At 44.7% G+C, this 17,314-nt stretch overlaps 1 protein-coding gene across 2 annotated transcripts in view; it reads left to right on the top strand.

The window, feature by feature from the left end:
* The first annotated feature begins 7,467 nt into the window (after nucleotides 1-7,467).
* The window catches only part of BRINP1 (BMP/retinoic acid inducible neural specific 1), a 172,545-nt gene continuing 162,698 nt past the window's right edge, over nucleotides 7,468-17,314 (top strand). Inside the window, exon 1 of one of the 2 annotated variants that reach the window (XM_045196858.2) lies at nucleotides 7,468-7,492. The gene's annotated coding sequence lies outside the window, so the exon portion shown is untranslated. Of the gene's footprint in view, nucleotides 7,493-9,040; nucleotides 9,431-17,314 lie in introns of those variants that run through there. The other variant, XM_024562278.3, reaches the window with a different exon arrangement.

Raw genomic sequence — 17,314 nt, forward strand, 5'->3', positions numbered from 1 at the left:
ATGGCTTTTTTGAAGCTTACTGTAATTAATTAATTTAATTAAAGAACATTTTTGAAGCTCTTAGCAAACTGTCTGGCACATTATGGGCATGAAATATAGGGCAAATGAAAACAACACGGAAAACAGCAATGCTAGTGATACCATTTTGTCTAACCCAGTCAGTGACGCTGACTTGCTCAGAATTTGTCATGTACAGGGCACTCATGGTATATAAGATTGAGGCATAAGGAAGGTATAACCATTCAAAAAGAAACATGGAAACAAAACAAAAACTGCCTCCCCTCTTTGGCTTTAAAGGCATCAAATTGGAGGTTGTAGAAAATCATGATTAAGTGCATTGAATTATGAGTTCAACTATATGAATTTAAATCTTAGTTTAATGCTTGCTAATTCTTTTCTGTTTAGAGATAATAATCGTAGCATCTACCACTGGGATTTTTGTGAAGATAACATGAGTTAAAACATAGACAGCAGTTGGGCCAAGGAAATGCCTGGCCCAAAGTAAGTGCTTAAGAAATGCTGTTGTTAATAATTATGTAACTCTTAGAGACATAACACCTCTGAGTGTGGCTCCCATTGATTTAGGTATTGCATGTCAGGCTTCGTGCTATGTGCTGATTTCATTTAATCATTACAACAACATTGCTGGGATAAAGGTTACTTCCTAATGAGACTATGTGTTCCCAAGGGGAATGGTCTGTTCACTGCTATAGATCGAAGGCCTGGCTCAGAGAAGGTACTCAATAAATAAATTCTGGATAAGTTATTGGATCCTCATTTGCCAAATGAAGACATCAAAGCTTGAAAGGGTTAATGCTACAATGTACAGTTCCTAGTAAGGCTTCTTTTGTGCCTCCCTGGGAGATGGTGATGTCAGGTTTGGACCCAAATCTGTTTACTTTTGACTCCAAAGTCTATTCCTCATGTCCACCATGCTCACTGACTTGAACCTAATCAGAGTTTATTCACACCTCAGAAAAAATGATGTCAGCATATCAAAGACCATCTTACTGAGAGTAAGCTGTGGGGCAAGTAGATCCCCACTTTCACACCCCCACCCCCATTAATCATGCTTATCCAGATGGAGTTAACTTCAAAATTATTAATCAACAGAGCAGGCTTTATAAGAAAAGAAGTTACTGGATGCAACAGCTTTACAAGCTGAATAGGAGGAGTTTCTCCTTTAGCCTGGGAGGGATTTATGAATGGATATAATGTAGGCTATCAAGCATTGAGATATCGTCATATAGGAATCTGCAGGTATTCAGCACCGGCAGGTATTGTCATGCAGCATCAGAACCAAAAAGGAAGACTATAGATATGCTTTGATACAACTACCTAATTTATAGATTATATTAATTTTCTGTGGGTGTGCAACCAATTCCCACAAATTCAGTGACTTAAAAAAAAGCCACATTTATGGTCTCACAATTTCTGTAGGTCAGAAGTGCAGGCGTGGAATGACTGAATTCTTCACTCAGGGTCTTATCAGACTGAAAACAGCGGGTGAGCTAAGGCTGGGATTGTCTTCTGAAGCTTGGTGTCTTCTTAGCTCAGACATTGTAGGCAGAATCCATGCCCTTCTGGTTGTAGGACTGAGGTTCCTGTTTTCCTGCTAGCTGTCAGACAGGGCCTAGAGTCCACCCGCTGTTTCTTGCAACATAACCTAACATAATCATGAGAGTGATATATTCCCAGGTTCTACCCACACTCAAAGGAGAGGGGTTATATGAGGGCAAGAGTCAGCTATAGAATTCTGCCTCCCAAGTAAGTTGAGAACATGTGCCGGAAGGACAAATAGATTTGATTTGTGTGGAGCACAGGGCTTACTAGAGATAGTCCTGGATTGATGGCTATTCACCTGACTCCAAGTTCATCTCCATTTCTGGTCTTTGTAAATCAAATGCTTCACACTGTGTATCTAACAACTCAATCACCCTGATTGATAATGCTCTATTAGCATATATTTGGTAGTGAATGACAAAAATCCAAATCAGACTGGCTTAACCGGAAAGGAATGCTATTGGCTCGTAGGGTCAAGTGTCTGTCTATGACAGCAGGTTCATCTGGATCTATTTTGTGGTTAAGTCTTCCTTCATGTTGCCTTCATTCTCAGTCAGGCCTCCTCCTTGTGGTAGCAAAGGGGATCATCAGAACTCCAGGCTAGACTTTACCAGCTAAATATGTCCATTATTATCATTTTGTTTTTATGAGTACTTTTTAGTAATAGTTCCAGTAAGTACTCCGGGCCTGACAATGATTTACCAACCTGTGTCAGTACCAGTATCTAAACCAACCATAGTGACCACTGGCATAGAACACCCTGGCTGACCAGTCTTGGTCATATGCCCTAGTGCCAGGGGCTAGAATCAGCAGCTATAGAACCAAGTGAACTGAGACACTTAGAAGGTTGGTTTCCCAAAGGAAAATAAAGGTGGCATAAACACAGTAGGAAAATGGACGCCAGGCAGTCAAATGCTACCAATAGCCTATGTAGGGCTCCCCCTAGTGGAATGTGGCAGAGAGTGGGAGCTGGGGGAGGGCAGGCCTATTGCAAAGAGGGAGGTGAGGGGAGAGATGAAGGGCGGAATAGACTGATCATTAAACCACCAAAATAGTGTTTAACAGAGAAATAGAGCACCTGCACACCAGCCTTGATGAGTTTGAGTTCCTGGGGTCAAGCTGTGGGTCCACAGTAACAAAGTGTTATTCTCATGTAAGTCATACTAAGTTCCTGAGCCTGTTACCTTTTCTGTAAAGTGGAGCTACCTGCTGTGCTTACCTCATCTTTCAGTCATTGCAAAAAGTACCCTTCCCAAAAAACAGAGCAAAACAAGGGAGAAACTATCTGAGGTTTCTACAGGGCTTACATATGCTGAATTATTAATTCAAGTAGAATATTGAAATTTTCAGTAGGGTTATTCCTTGAGATGAAGCCAACAGGATAGTATTTTTCTGGACACGTTTTAAAAATTCATTTTTTGAAATCATATGCCACAAAGGTAATACCCTGGGCAAGCTCAGGCATAAGAGAAGCTGGACATTTGGACAGCATAAGGAAGCTGGAACTTTGACAGCATGGAAGAGAGGGAGTTGAGAGAGAGAGATGGGCATATCTAGTGAAACAAGTCTGTGTGTGCTCATGTCCAAATACATCCATTCTTGTGCCTGAGGGAGCCTGTTGGGGGACCAGGAAGCATGCAACTCCCAGTCAAGGTACTAGCAGGTGATGACTTGGCTCCAGAATATCAGTGTGGTTGCTGAAAGATCACAGCCAGTAGCTGGGAATACCAAGATCAAGGTTCACATATGCAAATAGGCATCATCAAAAGCAGAAAGTGAAGAGTATTCATATTCTTAAAGATTGAAGGTCTTATCAAGAATTCCTGTTTATCCAATAACTGTCCTGGGCTTCTCCCATGGGAAGGCCTAGGGTAGCATGGTGACTGTGGGCTTGGCTTCTGTAGCAGGGAGGCCTGGGTTTGAGTCTTAGATCCAGTATGTAATATTGAGAAATGCGTTTAACCTCCCTGTGCCTCAGTCTTGCTCATATGAAAATAGGGGTTATTATCATAATAATAGTACTAATATCACAGGACTGTTTAAGGGATTAAACAAAATAATATTTGTGAAGCACACAGAGTGGTTCTGGAGCATAGGGCATGGTTAATACCTTTTCACTGTATTTTTATGTGCCAGCGCCTCGTTATGAATGTAACCTTTAAGCCATTGAGTTCTAGTTCTAGCTCAGGAAACATATATTAAACAAATAATATCACCAATCACTGTTTAATTACAATGATGATGCATATTACCAAGGAGACATGCCGGTGGGAGAGCGCTGATAACAGGGACCCTGCCTTGGTCTGCAGGTCAGGGAAGTGACAATTACCCTGGACCTTACAAGGGTGAGCGGGATTTGGACAGTAGCGGAATGTGGCTTCTGACAGAAGGAACAGCTGGCACAAGGTCGCAGGGGTGTCCAACCTGTTGGTATCTGTGGGCCACACTGGAAGAAGAAGAGTTGTCTTGGGCCACACATTAAATACTTACGACAAGTAATCACACACACACACAATCTCATAATGGTTTAAGTAAATTTACGATTTTGTGTTGGGCCACATTCATAGCCAGTCTGAGCCACGTGCGGCCCACAGGCCATGGGTTGGACACCCCTGGGAGGCACTGAAGAACTTTGTAGACTCTAGTAACTGACAGAGTGCCAGTGTGGTTGGAGTGGAGGGGGAGACATGATATTAAGGAGAAAAATCAAGCCTTGTACACCTCATATTAAAGTGTGTTTTATTTTAATTTAAGTAGTAAAGGACATATGTGAAATAGATGTTTAAGGAGGGGCCATATTTTGTCACTCAGAAGTGAAGGGTCACTGGAGAGAAAAAGCCATGGAAGTAGAGGGACCAGTCTAATTAGGGTACAGAAAGAGGAACACTGGGAACCGGAAGCAGTTAGCAGTTAATTTTTGTTAGCAGTGATGGTACAGGGATGATAACTAGGTATGAATAATACAGTGAAGAACATGGGCCAGGTGATGGAGGGCATTGAATTCTGGGCAGCAAGGTTCCGACTTTGGTACATTGGTATGCAGTTAAAAATCCTTCAGGTTTGGGATAAGTATAGTGATGGATGAGAGCTGTGTTTTGAGCATATTGCCCCAACAGGCTTGGGAAGGGTGACAGTGAAAAAGGAGAGAGAGAAATAGAGAGGGAGAGAGATGTGTGTGTGTGTGTGTGTGTGTGTGTGTGTGTGAGAGAGAGAGAGAGAGAGAGAGAGGGAGGGAGAGAGAGAGATATGAAGGATTGAATGGCATATAATATTTTTATTCAATTAGGAGATGCTAATAAAAACCTAGATGAGAGAGACAAGGAAGGCTTGAATGTTGCTCATACATAGTAATCACTCAGTAAATATTAGCTCTTATTAATTCAGCTGCTTTTAAAACAAAGGGAAAATAGCTCTTGATAGGTACAAAATGTTGTACCGCATATAAAGGCAAGCTTTTTCTCCTCTTAGCTCTTGTAGCGTTTCCTAGAGACCTTCACATGCCAGCTACATTTTGTGGTACATTGTGATTGTTTAGAGATAAATATGGCTCAGCAATGGAGTTCGTGTAGACTCCTAGAAGACAGATACCAAGGGAGATATTTATTTCTAAATTTTTCATACCACCTCATATTCAGTAGGTTCTTAACAAATGTGGGCTTCTTTCTGCAGTTTTTCAGTCTGTTCTGAACCCCAAGGACCCCAGATTAAAGGATTTTAACTGCTTTGAGAGTTGACAGCAGTAGTAAACTTAAGCTTTCGAGGCAGTGGCAGGTGGCTCCGCGTCCTGCACAGATAGGGCTAAATCTTATCTTTATTTAAGGAGGGGGAAGTGAAACCTCCACGTTGTCACTGAACATTTGTCAGTATTTCCTGTCTATTTCTAGGAAAAAATGGCTGCTTACCTGCTTTTTGATTTCCCTATTGGCTTCCAGTTTTCAATTTCTTAAGCTCAAATATCATGAAGCAACCTACGAAACCTAAGGTCAGGCTGAAGACCAAGAAAGTTATCTACTCTAGAGGTCCTGAAGCTGGGACCCAGCTATACACATCCATGAATGAGCTTGACAGATGAAATGCCATGCAAAACTTTGTGGGTAGTTTTGTAAATATATTATTTTTTTCAGGAGAGAGAGGGTCTGTAACTCTAAAAATATGATCCAATGCATATCAAGCCATCATAATGGGAAAACTAAAGAGGAACCATCACATTGTCTCATTAAATGCCCTTGGTAAAAGGTCCCATTCTAGATCACCCAAGATCTACAGACAGGAAGTTCTTTCGTAAGTCTACGCTAATTCGTTGGCACCTCCTCCCCACGCAAGCCCTTGGTAAATTCAGTGGAAATAGCAAACAGCTGCTCACCAACACCCACCCCAAAGAAAGAACAAGACATTTCTCACATATCTCAAGCTGCTTTAAATGTTCTTTCTTTGGCAAAGAAGAAAAAAAAGAAATATATTTTTGGCCTCTAAACCTTTTCCCACCCATGTGTATTTCTGCAGAAATGTTATCCATATGGTTCCGATTGCTTTCTTCATAAGTCATTAGGAATGCTTTGCACTGAGAACTTTTCTGATGACCAAGGAGTCTTTGGAGACTTAAAAACGGCTCTCTTAGCCTTTCTTCATAGAAACAGGGAAGCTAAACAGAGCCAAATGCAAATGAACTAAGACCTGAAAAGGTTGGAGTTTTATTCAAAACTCAAACCATAAGGCTTGGGCAAGACTTACATCTGTCCATGCAAAACCTTCACCTCCTCCTGTAGGCACAAGAGCTGATAAATGCTCCACTGGCACAGAAGATGCAATGGTCTCAGCCATTTAAGTTGATATTTGGAGTTGGGTGTGATGACCCCATTAAAATTCAAAGCTTTTCCAATCACCCCAATACTTCTGCATTATTTCCAGAGGACATAGTAAAGAGTTTGGACTTAGACTTGGGTGTGGAATCCCTGAATCCATCACCTACTAGCTGTCCCTTGGCATGCCACTCAAGTTTTCCAAGCTCCAATTTCCTATGATGTAAAAATGGGTTTGTATTACCTACTGCATACCTCACAGCATTTTGAGACTTATACAATATAATATAGGGAAGCTCCAAATTAAATGCCTGGTGCATGATAAAAGTTCAAAAATTCTCTCGTTCCCTCTTCTCTTTTTCTCTAACAATAGTTGGAACTGGGAAGGGTTCCATGTTTCCTGAGGGAAATATTAGCTGTGTGGGGTGGAGGAGAGGAAGATAGGAAAATATTCCTTAGTGCTAAGTCTTCTCTTTCTAAGGCATCTGGACCACAGCCCATCTTGGGAGACTGATTAAGACAGAAGAGCTAAGAAGAATTAGTCACTATCTTGGGCCTCCTCCGAAGCTGCCTACCTAGGTTGTTTCAGACTGATTTCAAAACTACATTCCCAGCAGGGCTGCTGTGCCTACTCTCACTCAAAGAGAGATGATGGAGAAGTAGAGAGAAAAGAAGGAAATAATAAAGGACAAGATGGGGTAGAGAAAGAGAGAAAGGGCAGGGGAGAATGAAGAAAGGAAGGAGGGAGGAACAGGAGGCGTGGTCCACCTGGGGCTGCATACTGAAATGGATGGGAGAAGCAGCGTTTGTGGTGAGAGTATCTCTATGTGGCTGGAATGAAAGTCCGAACTGCCTCAAGAACGTCTGCCCGGGATTTCACCCTGGAGCGGAGGGAAGGAGAAAATAGTCCAAGCAAAAAGGAGAAGTTTTTACCAGGCAGAGAGGGAAAGCAATCACTTCCTCGGTCAGTGGCTGGAGAGCTGTCCGTGGTGCTGACCACCCGTGATTTGGATTAGAGTGAAGGAGCGGCAGAGAGGAGCTTCCAAGAGGAGCACTACTGATTCCCTCTTCTCCCGCCCTCCCCGCACCCCACCCCTGGGCCTGTGCTGCTGAGATCCAGGCTCATTCTGGTCAGTTCTCTGTCTCCTCCTCATTTATTTCCTCCCTTCTCCTCAATTAAATAGTTTTCTCAAGTTCTCAATTCCTCACACAATAATTTATCTTCTGTTTTGTTTCACAACTCTTCTCCCTCTAATTAATTTGCCAGGCCCTAGATCCTTCTAGGTCTCCCTAGTTATCACATCTCTCTTATCACCCTTTGCATATGAATAACATTAATAGCAATAGCAATCATAATTACAGGTAACATGCTTTGAGTGCTTCCTAGGTGTCAGGAAGTATTCTAAGTACTTTTACATACACTGATTCATTTAAATCTTACACTAACCATGTTAAGTAGGTATTTATATTCTCTTATTATGCAGGTGAGAAATTGAGGTTTAAGAGTTAAGAAGTGTGACCAAGATCACATAGTTACAGGACTCCAGCCAGTGTAGAGCCTGCACTTTTACTGAATCCGGGTTCCTTTAAATTTCTCATCACCTTTTTTCCTTATTGCCCCCTGCACCTCAGTCTGGTAGCTTCACTGTTGCCACCTACCACTGCCTAAGTTTCCAGGGGCTATGAGTCTTCATTGCTGATTTAGTTTACGTTTAAAAAGGATGCAAAGTAAGCAAACATACTGCATATGCACTGTGTGAGAATTCCGATTGTGTACTGGCCTTCTTTTCTGCTTCAGGCAGAGGCCCCGCGTCAGCAACTGCAGCCTGCATCTCTGGCTAAACTCCGCGTCTTTGGCCCTCTGTATGAACACCCTCGCTCCCATAGTACTCTCATTCCTTCTCTGCCTCTTGGTGGGAACTAGTCTTTGGCTTTAATCTCGAATAGGCAGGCAGCCCCTTTGCCTAATTTTTCCTAGCAGAATATGCCAACATTATTATAATGCATGTTCTAACAACAATCCTATTCTTAGAGGCATACCACAACCCTGTCGTTCTCGAGCTTGTTCGATCGAGAGAACTTTGCGTCCCCTCAGCTTTTCACTCCTACATCCTGCCCACCTAGAGAAGAACCTGCTTCATTCCGGGAGATTATGTGGGCTCACGCCTACATATACTGAGAAACAAACAGTCGAATAATCATAGAGAGGTACATAGATACAAACAGACCCACACGGGCACCTCCCCAGACGAAATCGCACTCAGCCAGACACAGACACGCAAGCACCCGCATACCCAGAAACACGCAGATACTCGCGAAGCACACAGCCACAGACGCGCTTAAGAACACCAGGATGCGGGTTTCTCAGTCCCTCTCGGTGCTCACCCGGGGACACGCCACCCTATCCCCAGACTCAGGAGACTCCTCAGTGGCTCAGCCTCAGACCACCCAGGCCGCCCCTCCCTGCAAAGAGGCCTCCCTTGTCTCCTCCTCTCTTCTTCCTCCTCTGCCTAAAGACGTGCAAAACACTCCTCAGAATAAACCGGGGGTCTGGGCTCCTCCCTCCCCGCCCCCGGCAGCCGCTCCCCCATTCATTTTCGCCCGTCTTCGGGTAAGTCCCTCCCCCCGCGTAGCCCGGCCTCCCCTGCTCCCCGCCCTGAGACCGCGGCGCACTTGGACTTCCCTCTCCATTCGCTAGCCGCCTCGCTCCGCGTCCCCACGGCGTGAACTGATCTGGCTGGGGGGAGGAGGAAAGCTCAGGCGAACGAAAGAGAGAGGGAGGGAGAGCGAGCGAACCAGCGAGAGTGAGAGCGAGAGCGAGAAAACCGGGGGCAGAGGGAATAGTGACCGCCTTCCGGAGCCGGGATTCATGCCTGTCCTCGGGACCAGCCAAGGGGACTTTACGGCTGAGTATGAGCCAGGCTGCTAGGAGCCAGGTACCCTCACGCCTGCAGTCCCCGCGCCGTTCCCGGTATGCGAGCTGGACGCAGGGCTCTCCCAAGTTCCCACCAAACCGAATAAAAAGCGTCCGCCTGCAGCTCTCCGCCAAAGACGGACATTGACTCCAGGTAAGGCGGTGCCAGGGCGCAGCGCCCCGCAGCCCATCTGCCCTTGGAGACAGCCCCGGGCCGCATTTGGGGCGCCCCCGCCCGCCCCGCCCCCTTCTTCCCAGCACCCTTCCGCTCTTCCCTTGCCTCCCGCCACCTCTAAGCCCTCTCAGGTTCCCGGGAAGGGGGGTTGCTCAGTATTCTGGGGTGCAAAGGGTTAAATGCGGCTTTTAGTAAGTGGCCTCTGTGCTCCCCGCGCGCTCCCGACGTGTGTACCATGGTGGGAACTTGATGTGGTGCTAGTGTGTGTTTGCGTGTGCAGCGTCGTCTTTTGCGTTTGATGCCTGTGTTTGTGATGTGTGTGTGTGTGTGTACGTACACAGGAGGGGTAAAGAGGGGTCCTATAACCTAGTTAAGGCGCGATGTGTGTGTGCATGTTTGTACGTATGTGTTTGTATGTGTGTCTTTTTAATTAGGTCTCCGGCTTACACGGAATGAGATCCTTACTATAGGATCACATAGCCATCGGGAAACCCGCTGTGGACTTCCTCTTGGGGCTCTGGGCTTGGGGGTTGGCGAGGATTATGGGGATAAGGATGGTACCTTATTTAGCCCAGTATCGGTACCCTTGAAGGAAAATTCTGCAAAGGATGGAGACCTGCTACATTTGGACTCACCGTTTCATATGGAAGAGAAATGGCCAAATATTGAGGCAATGAGATGCTGTCACTTTAAATTCCACACTAGTCAGGCTCCAGGATTCTGATGGGAATTTGGAGTCACTGGGTAGTGGGTGACATAGAAAGGGAGAAGTCAGCAATGAGCTCCTTATCTGTGGTTTGACAAGTCTGGGATAGACTCTACCCTGCTTCCTCATTTGTAATTATAACAGCATCACAGCACCTTCTGCTTCTGGTGCTTTGGGAGAGGATCTGGGCAAGTTTGCATGGATCCCCTTAAAGGAAAAGGAGAAAGAGTCCTCAGGGACTTGCTCATCTATTACAGTTACACAGGATCTCCAATTCCTGCAAATTTCATTTGGGAGAAGCGCTGGGTAATCTGGAAGGAGATGGATGGGGCACTCTGCTAAGACAGACTCCTTTCTCCCTTCCCCATTTCAGACAGGCTTGGGAAGCCCTGGAGCATCTCTTCCTACACCGAACCGCCTCATGGCTCCCCTGGAGTTAGGAGGATACTGGGAGAAGGCAGAGGGGCAGTGTGTGTGTGTGTGTGTGTGTTTTGGTACTGACGGAGACCTACAATTTGGGAGGAGAACTCATGGCAGGATATGGCAGTGATTGACTTAAACTGCTGTCCTGCTATTTGCACCTTACATCTCTTACTTGGTTCCAAAATACTGCCAAGGGCACGGGGGTGTTGGGAAGAATCTCAGTAAGGAAGACAGTTCGGGCCAAGTCCTTCTTTCCTCTTTCCTCCACCTCCTAGGAGGCTCTCTAGGTAAGTCCTTGGCCACCCTGGCTAGATCCTGCTGGGCTGGGACTCTAGGGCCAGCCATTGATTTGGTTCCGGGCTGCCTCTTAAAGGCTTGCCCTACTCAGCAAAAATGCTGAGTTTTACTGCTGTTCATGGCTTCCAGATTCGGCAGCTGTTACTTTTCCAAGGTAAGAGGCAGCGGTTCGGCTCTCAGAAGCAAGGCTAGGGGAGGACAAGGGCTGAGATGCTGGGACACAGCCTCTTGTCTGGCTGGGAAGGGGCCGCTGAAAAGACCTTTTGGGAAAATAAAAGTAGAAATATCCTTGTCTTAAAAATTATTTATATGAATGTATATATGTATCTTCTGGGAGAGGTAAAAGCAAACATGTATTGGCAGGAACCTGCCCTGGCGGGTGGGTGCTGGTGCTACCTGCAAGCACTTGCAGACACACGGTTCTCTGGCCAGAGGCTGATACCTGAAACTGAAGCCCTTATGGGGCCACAGGGAATCTGCTTCCAGAAACTCACATCAGAACAGAGCTCCCAAGTTCATTCTGGATAGGGGTGTGAGGGCAGAGGAAGAGACCCTATGTAAGGAACTGCTCACATTTTCCCTTTTCAATCCACAGACAATCAAATCTGAAAGGAATATTAAAGAGCAGACAGGCAGGACTCTGTGGCCCAGAGAGGGGATAAGAATTCCCTGTAGGGAGTTGGTGGTATGCCAGGGCCAGAACCTGTGAAGCCTGCCACCCAGGTCACTTGCCACACTGCCCAGGGACTGTATATTGCTCCTCACCCCTGTCCTGGCCACTGCATTCCCACCCAAGACAATCGCTTGTCTTCCATCATCAAACTTCTCATTTTGGAGATGCATCTCAAAGCCGCTCCTCTGAAAACATGACCCTGGAGAGAAAGGGTCTAATGCCTCAGTCACTCTCCTTACTAGACAGACAGACACACACACACACACACACACATACACACACGCACACATTCTTTCTTCAGTGCCTTCAGGGAATTATACATAGACAGGAATCCACTACTGGCTATGACTGTAGAGCATCTAAACTGTACCTGAGCTCTTTATTAAGGGGTGGTTTGCTTTCCATAGAGCCGAGTGTATACCCATCCACTGATGCAAGTACTTCCAGCAAATTAATGTCTTCATATTAATGAAAATCTCACCCTGGTACATACTACACATCTCACAGTCACTGTGGCCTGTGCGGGCACACGTGCACTCATACACTCATACAAACATGTGCATACATAGTTCCAGAAACCTTTCCTACTTGCTGTATTCCCCAAAAGGGAACTGCAACCTCCGCACCAATTTGTGTTCCTGTATGTAAATGAAGGCATCACCCACCGGAAGACTGGGACACAGAGTCACAGGGAAGGAGAAATATAAAGCCCTATGAAAGATGGGCTTTTGAGAAGGCAGAATCAGGCCCACACAGGAGTATGCTCCCGGACTCCTGGATGTGTGTTTCGGGGTGTAGGCGAGCACTGAGGAAAAAAACATGGGGGTTTCAGGCCCATCTGCAATAGAGCCTTCTCCAAGCAGGCTTTTCCGGGGCTGGATGGCACTTCAGTTCCCAGAAGGGGGAGCTGTGACTCCATTTCAACCAAGGAGAAACAGCTTCGAGATTCCAAATCAGCTCCTGGGCCCCTGTTGAGTTTCGATGGCCCAACTGAGGCTGCAATGTATTTATTTGAAACAGTACAGGTAGGGATCTTAAAAAACAGTCTCTATACTCTCTCCTGCTCAGTCCAAATAAAGCATCTTGGTGCTTGCAAGAGTTTGTACTATTGACCACAGAGCCCTCTATTTGTCTGGAAAGGTCTTTGCCCAAGGGGCCTTCAGCTGTATAGAGACATTTTCTGATTTGTATCCTCTAGTTTGTCCCCTCCCAATTCCTTGGACAAAATCACAAATGTGTATCACCCGAACAGGCTACTAAGGTTAGGTCTATCCTGCCTGCCCTTCTTCTCTCCCTGCACCACACTTGCTGAATTCCAAAGATAAACAAATTGGCCAATGAATTTAATCATATTAAAGACAAGATGGGAATCATGTGAAAAGAAGCCTTCAAATGTCATTCCCCAAATAATCCCCCTCATCGTTTTTCATTCTAATCGTTCTGCGAAGAATACCTTTATCTTGTCTCCTTTATTTTTCAACGTCAGCATCTACTTTATAAAATCCCACCCAAATTTCAACATCCAGCTCCAATGACCCTTCCAGGAAGTCTTCCCAGAATGTTATTTTGGGATTAATCTCTTTCTCTCCTGTTCTTTTGTGTAATTTCCTCTGAAACTCTATTTTAACTTGCATCTCTGTCCTATTTGATAGCTCTGTGGGTATATGTCTAGCTTGCCCTCCTCCATATGGTCTTTTTAGGAGCATTTTTTTAATCTCCAAGGACTGACACATACTAGTTGTTCTATTAATGTTTGCTATTGCTGTTTTCCAGTCTCAGCAGAAGCTGTAATTCCCCCCCTCCCCTGTCTCTCTCTCATTACTTCATATTCACTCAAAGCAATACAATTATGGCTTCTAAATTGTACCACTGTAACCACAATACAGGGATATCAATGATGATACAGACAGGTAAAATTACTCGAAGTGAGCATTTCGTCACTGTGTTCCAGGGATTTGTTCTCATTTAATCTTTCTTCTCACCCTGTGAGGCAGATACAGCCCTTTTACAGAAGAGGACAGCGAAACTCTTGCTGGCTGGTCCCTGGCCTAAGGTCACGTAAAGAACAGATAAGATTTGAACCTAAGGCCTTGCTTTGGCATCTCTAGTCTTTCCAGTGTACCACTGACTTCATGGTAACCACTGTGGATGGCAAACAGGATTGGGTTGTTCAGTAGATGCTAGGAACAGTCAGGGGCTTATTATTAACGCTTTGACATTGATGTTATAAAGGAGTCATGAAGTCATTGAATCAAAGGATCTGTATTTTCAGGTTTCTCAATAACAAAACCTTTCTCCTCATTGAAGAATTAAGAATCCTTTTTGTAACATCCGTAACACATAGCCACTCAGTCTCATTTTTAGTACTTTCAGCACAGCAAACTCAGAATCACACAAACCAGCCTATGTTATATAGATAGAGCCTTAGTGGAATCTTGACCCTAAATCTGCCTTCTAAGACCTGACATCACCCAACACTAGTATGATTCTCTCCCAAATATCAGCTCTTCATGTGTTGTTGAAGCATGATCGCATTACCGGAGTATTCTTGTTTAGACTACATGGGGCCATTTTCACAGCCTCGTCTCCTCTACCATTCGTTTGGGCCCCTGACCAAGCTGGATGTTGTCTTATGGACATTACCTAGTTTATCTGAGTTATGGGGTTTAGAAACCACAGAAGTGGGGAGGGTGACCTGAAGTTGAGAGATTGCAAACAGTCATCCATTCATTCACTTATTCCACAAATACGGGGTTCTCACTATTTTTCGATTATTGCTCTAGACCAGTCCTGTCAAATAGAACTTTCTGTGATAATGGTTATGTTCTCTGGGCTCTCCAATATAATAGCCATTAACCACATGTAACTGCTGAGCACTTAAAATGTGGCTGTATTACTGGTGAACTGCACTTTTCATCTTAATTTTATTATAATTTAAATAGTTACATGTGGCTAATGATGACTGTTATTGAAAAGCACAGATCCAGACATTAGAAATGTATCATAAACATGGTGGGGCGGGATGGATGATAAATGAATCAAGATAGATAAATTTCATAGAATAGTAAATGTCATACAAATAATAATTTGGGGTAATAGGCTAGAAAGGAATGTAGATGGCATAACTTTAGACAGGGGAGTTGGGAAAAAAACTTCTCTGAGGGGGTGATATTGGAGCTGAGATTTAAATAGAAAGAACCAGCCATGTGATTATGTGGGGAAAGAATAGTAGAGGCAGAGACAAGGACAAAGGTGAAGTCACAAAAGAGGGACAAGCTTAGATGATTTAAGGGGTAGTGCCGTTGAGCTTTTGAATAAGAAAAAGAATGTCATGAGTTAAAAATAAGAAAGGTAGGCAGGGGTCAGAGCACAGAAGTCTTATACAAGGTGAAGGAATGAAAGGTTGACATCTTTTTTTTTTTGGAATCTCCCTGTTTGGGAAGCAGGTTGTCTGAGGACTTAGCTGAGGAGAGTTTGGAGACTGATAGATGCTCATCATCAAGTACTGTCAATGGACTTCCATCGCATCCACATTTTGTCAGTCATTTCAATGAATCCTTCCATTCTTAATCTCTAGTCCTGCTCTGAATGCTACATACTTTGGATATACCCAGATCTAAAAGGAGGGGGGAAACAGGGAGAGGGGAGATGGATAGAAAATTAGGAAGGGAATGAATACCTGGGGGGAAGATGATTGAAATGAAATCTGGTGAAAAAGGAAGACAGCTGGAATCAGTGTGGATCAGCACATATTTATTGCATATCTTGTCTGGGAAAGGCCCTGAACAAAATGACGTAGGGGGTGTGGTGATGAATCCTGCTAGGTGCTGGCAATCTAATAGAGGAGACCCGCAAATTTGTAAATAATTACCATTCATGGTAGACTGGTAATTGTCATTTCAGAAGTTCTATAGGAGTTTGAAGAAGTGCAAGATCAGAGGAAGATACAGAGGTAGAGATGATGAGAAGAAGGGAGAGGGTGGCCAAGATTCAAGGTCTTGGAGATCAGAGACTGTACCTTTTCATTTTACATCCCTCTGCATTCTAAATTTCACGTAATAAGAGCACAGGGACTTAGGCCGCCTGATTCTAGTCCTGGCTTCAACCACGGTATATCTGAACCTCCTTACGAATGTATCTGCCCCCCTTGCTGGGCTTGCCTTCTGCACACTGAGAAGGACTAAACTGCCTCACTGAAAGAGTTTGCTAAGCTCTTTGGAAATGTCGCACGACAAAATTCTTGTAAAAGCAGAGAGAGACACACACGTGCATGACGGCCATGCTTCATCATAAGATTTAGATGTCTTCTCAAAAATGAGCAAATCTGAAAGAAGTCACACCTCAGGGCACAGACTGTGGCTCAAGACAGGGTGGCTGAGTGGGATAGATGTGCTGCTATTCTAACTCTCAGCATCAGAGTGATTAAGTGGTAGCTTGAAAAGTCACTGTTTTTCTGGAACACAGTAGCCTAAAAAGGCTGCCTGGAAATCCGAGGACAGTCCTTGCTAACTGAGGGGGCAAACAAGACAATTAAGAAGATAATGAGGCTGAGGAAAAGTGAAATTAGTTTCTTTTTTTTCATATGAGGGTGAAGGGGATCTTTGTCTCTCAAAGGAGCTCTCTCTTAGAAATTGCGGGTGGACTTAAGAAGCAGAGACTAAATAGAATGAGTGTGAGAAAGTTCAGAGTGGTAAATTACCCTGGCTGCCTGCTCTCTAGTGGAGGACACACACAGAAATAGGGAGCCTGGTGGGGACACAGAATATATCATTCCGAACAAATCCCATTCTCCATTTGCAGAGGTTTGTCTCACGGGTGCAAAGCTGCGTACAGCGATGTTGGGACCATCTTGGGAACACCTAGGAGACTGTATCCCCCCAAGGGTGAAGAGGTAGATACAGAAGGCAATTAACAAAAGCGAGATGCAATCATTTTTGTTAAACTGTGAAGGGTGGAGCAGCAGGCCTCCAAGTAAATGACCTATCTAAACAGCTAGAACCCTTTGTAAGGGTTAACCCAATACTGGCCCAGAAAGGGTTGCTGAGGTATAATTTATCTGGCCTTTCAGAGGTCCTGCAGATGAACCAGTGGGAACCTCTGTGAGAAATAAGGGATCCTAGGAGTAATGTGGCACAGTCAAATTGCAGATTACAAGCTGCTCCAGGTGGAGCATGGGCAGTCATCAAGGATATGACTGCTTTTTAGAGGACCCACACTTCCAAGTGGTCAGTGCTTGCATCTCCATTCTGAGAATTTGCAGTCCACAAAAGTAGATGAACCCCTGGTGGGCTGTGGAACTCCTAGAGACCCTGGAAGCCCCAAGAAAACCTCAAAAGAAGCTTCTGAGAGCTATGACACAGGCATTTGCCTTAAGTGAGTACATTTTAGTTTATGAGTACACAGTAGGGGATAAGCTAGAGTTCTCAACGTGTTTGATGGGCTCTGAGTTTATAGGCAGACAGCGGAGGACCTAGAAGGAGCCTTGGCTGGCACTATAAAAACATCTTCACAAAGCACAGGGGCCATTTAAACAATAAAATTAGTGCTTTTTGGTATATTTAGAAATGCAGGGGAAAGATTAAAAAATAGATTACCTGGCAGGGGGAGGTAATGTGTTTTTTTTTCCACTGGGAAACATTTTGGAGGGACCACTCTTTGAGATAAAGTGGTTCTCATCAAATGCCATTGCCAGAGGTGGCCGAAGCAAGGGAGGGCTGCGAGGGGTCATCATGAATTTTATGCTGAACGCACGTCAACAGAACAG

The sequence above is a fragment of the Desmodus rotundus genome, chromosome 1 (assembly GCF_022682495.2).
Source record: "Desmodus rotundus isolate HL8 chromosome 1, HLdesRot8A.1, whole genome shotgun sequence".
NCBI classification, from domain to species: Eukaryota; Metazoa; Chordata; class Mammalia; order Chiroptera; family Phyllostomidae; genus Desmodus; species Desmodus rotundus.